Source organism: Tachyglossus aculeatus, unplaced genomic scaffold (assembly GCF_015852505.1).
Source record: "Tachyglossus aculeatus isolate mTacAcu1 unplaced genomic scaffold, mTacAcu1.pri SUPER_30, whole genome shotgun sequence".
Classification (NCBI taxonomy): domain Eukaryota; kingdom Metazoa; phylum Chordata; class Mammalia; order Monotremata; family Tachyglossidae; genus Tachyglossus; species Tachyglossus aculeatus.
In genome coordinates, this window is record NW_024044837.1 from 1,749,256 (window position 1) to 1,753,020 (window position 3,765).

A 3,765-nucleotide genomic window follows, 5' to 3' on the forward strand; every position below is an offset into this window, starting at 1 on the left:
TCAAGTGAAGAGTTTACCCTCTAGAGTCATGGTACTCTCCCCTACCCATCTCCTTATCTTTCTTTTTCCCACTGCACCCCAGCTCAGACTCTCCAATCCTCTCAAGCTCACTTTCTTATTGTCCTTTGTTCTTGAATCTGACCAACTGTTCTCACCCACCCCACCGCATGGAACTCCCTCCTTCCTCAAATCTGTCAAACCTCATCCCCTCTCCTCTTCCAAACCTCCTGCAAAACCAGGTCAGGCATCCCCTGACCAATGCCCACCCCCCTGCTTGTGTCCCCCAATTCATTACCCTTAGCACTTATATTATAAGTTAATTATATATTAATCTGTTCATTAACCTGCCTGTCCCACCGTGGGTTTCCGAAACGTAGCAGCTTTCACGCTTACTTCTCACACGAAAGTTCCCCAGTTCAATCCTGAGCGGAAGCATATCCTTAGAGGAAGCTGCGTGGCCTAGGGGGAAGAGCATGGCTCTGGGAGTCAGAGGACCGAGGTTTTATTCCCAGCTCTGCCGCTTGCCTGCTGTGTGGCCTGGGACAAGTGAATTAAGTACTCTGTGCCTCAGTTTCCTCATCTGTAAAATGGGGATTCAATACCTGCTCTCCAACCTACATAGATTGTAAGCCTTGTTTGGGCTACGAACTGTGTCCAACCTGATATATTGGATCTATCACAGGTCTTAGCACAGTGCTTGGTGCATAGTTAACTCTTAACAAATACCATGATTATAATTACTATTATTGTTATCATTACTATTATTATTCCTATTACATTATAAGATCTTTGATCTCAGGTCTCTTCTATTGTGGATTTTCAAGCCCTCGTACTGTTCCCTATACATAGTAGATGATCAATAAATACTGTGTACTACCAAGGTAAGGGAACGGTATAACAAGCACTGCCCTTAGCACTAGAGGAAGGAAAAAAGATGGTATTTCAGGCACTGTACCTGACCCACTAAGGGTTCACAGTCTAAAAATAAAGGAGGGGTAGAGGTGGGGGAAGTGAAGTTGACGAGGGACACATTTCTTCCTGACCATAGATACATGACTCCTCAGCCTCCTTCTGCTGTAACCTTGCTTATCTTCTTTCATTAGTAGTTGCTGTTCCTCCCATTCTGGCCATTTCTGTGTCTCCCAACGAAGCTAGAGAATGCGAGCCAAGAAGGTGCTGTCCTCTAGGCCCTATTCGATTTCAATTCAATTCAGTTCAATTCAATCATATGTATTGAGCGCTTAGAAGCAGCGTGGCTCAGAGGAAAGAGCATGGGTTTTGGAGTCAGAGGTCATGGGTTCAAATCCTGGCTCCGCCACTTGTCAGTTGTGTGACTTTGGGCAAGTCACTTAACTTCTCTGGGCCTCAGTTACCTCATCTGTACAATGGGGATTAAGACTGTGAGCCCACCGTGGGACAACCTGATCACCTTGTAAGCTCCCCAGCGCTTAGAACAGTGCTTTGCACATAGTAAGTGCTTAATAAATGGAATTATTATTATTATTATTATTATTATTATTACTATTATTATTATTATTACTAAATGCAGAACACTGTACTAAGTGTTTGGGAAAGTACATTGCAACCATAAACAGTGACATTCGCTGCCCACGACGAGCTTACAGTCTAGAGTTGCGGGGGACAGACATCAGTGCAAATAAATAAAATTACAGATATGTACATACGTGCGATGGGGCTGGGAGCGGGAAAGAGCAAAGGGAGCACGTCAGAGTAACACAGAAGGGAATGGGAGATGAAAAACTAAATGGGGCTTAGTAAGGGAAGGCCTCTTGGAGGAGATGCACCTTCAATAAGGGTGTATGAAGGTTGGGAGGGAGAGTAATTATCTGTAGGATTTGAGAAGGGAGGGCATTCCAGGCCAGAGGCAGGATGTGGGCTAGGGATCAGCGGTGAGACAGGTGAGATTAAGAAACAGAGAGAAGGTTAGCACTTAAGGAGTGAAGTCTGTGAGCTGGGTTGTAGAAGGAGAAAATCGAGGTGTGGTAGGAGGGGGCACGGTGATGGTTCCCCAACAACCACATCCTCTTTGGGGCTCCAGAGTTCAGCTATATCTCCCTCTCAGTGTACACTGCTCATTCGTTCCCCTCACCATCTCAATCAAGGCAAGATTTGGGCTAAATAATAATACTATTTGAACATTTCCCCAGCAGATCCATAGGTCCCATGGCGAAGGGAAACCAAACTGGTGTCCCAGAATTCCTCCTCCTGGGACTGTCTGACGGGATGGAACAGCGGCAGCTCGTCTTCTTGCTGTTTCTCTGGATGTACCTGCTCGGGGTCCTGGGGAGCCTGCTCATCATCCTGGCTATTGGCTCTGACCCACACCTGCACACCCCCATGTACTTCTTCCTCAGCAACCTCTCCCTGTCCGACAGCTGTCTACTATTCACCACGGTCCCCAAGATGCTAGTCAACATCCAGACCCACAGCAAATCCATAACCTACTCTGGCTGACTGGCACAAATGTTTTTCTTCATGCTGTTCGGAGGTCTGGACCACTTTCTCCTCACCGGCATGGCTTATGACCGCTACGTGGCCATATGCCACCCCCTCCACTACACCACCATTATGTGCCCATGGCTCTGTGTGCTGATGGTTGCTGGGTCCTGGAGTGTCAGTATTCTCCAGGCCCTGACACTCACCCTTTTGGTGGTTCCATTATCCTTCTGTGCTGACAATGAAATCCATCACTTCTTCTGTGAACTAAATCAGGTCCTGATGCTATCCTGCACTGACACCCTCATTAATGACACAGCTGTGTTGATTTTGGCCATAGTTCTGTGTGTGGTTCCCTTCGCTGGACTCCTGTTCTCGTACAGTCGTATCATCTCCACCATACTGAAAATCCCGTCTGCCGGGGGAAGGGGCAAAGCTTTCTCCACCTGTGGCTCTCACCTGTCTGTGGTCTCCTTGTTCTACGGCACTGGTTTTGGGGTCTATTTTAGTCCCACATCTCAGAAGGGATCTAAAGCATCCGTGATGTACACGGTGGTCACCCCTCTGCTGAACCCCTTTATCTACAGCTTGAGGAACAAAGACATGAAATGGGCCCTGAAAAAAGTGTTCAGCAGGAAAACTCTCTTCTCCTAGGGACCGTTATCCTTTCTCCTGGTAGCTGGGACCCTGATATTTCAACTTTCTTGGAAAGGGAAGTACAGGTAGACCCCATGGCACACCAGGTTAGGTTCTTTAGAAATGGGATTGTGTCATGAATGGGTTTATTATGGGCTACATTTTCCCCAAGATTTACATATTATAAGTTGGGATCTGCTCCAGAACCTCTGAAAAGTAATGTGAAATTCCTTTTCATGTTATATTTTCTAGCGATAAACATCACTAAGCTATTGCTTAATCTTTTTTAAAACATTCAAAGGCTAACTTCACAATATTAAGTAATGAGAAGCTAGTGAAGCTTTTTGGAAGTCTGCAGAAGCAGAAGCTTGTTCTGCTTGGGTATTAAGCTGTGAAGCATTTGCTTCAGGTGATTGCATTGAGAGCTGCTTATTATTATTGCTATTACTACCAATAATAATAATAAGGTAATTGTTAACACAGTTTGAGTCAAATACTGTACCAAGTGCTGAGGTAGATATAACCTCATCAAATTAGACACAGTCCCTGTCCCACATAGGGCTCACAGTTTAGGTACGGTCATGTACAACCCAAGTGTGACTAAAACTACTGACCACTTAATATTCAGTGTGCTCCAATGAACATGCGTAATTATGAACTCCAGATTGAATG

The 3,765-nt window shown here is 45.6% G+C and overlaps 1 pseudogene; it reads left to right on the top strand.

The window, feature by feature from the left end:
• Positions 1–2,184: 2,184 nt before the first annotated feature.
• LOC119921752 lies at positions 2,185–3,111 on the top strand (annotated as a pseudogene).
• Positions 3,112–3,765: the final 654 nt, after the last annotated feature.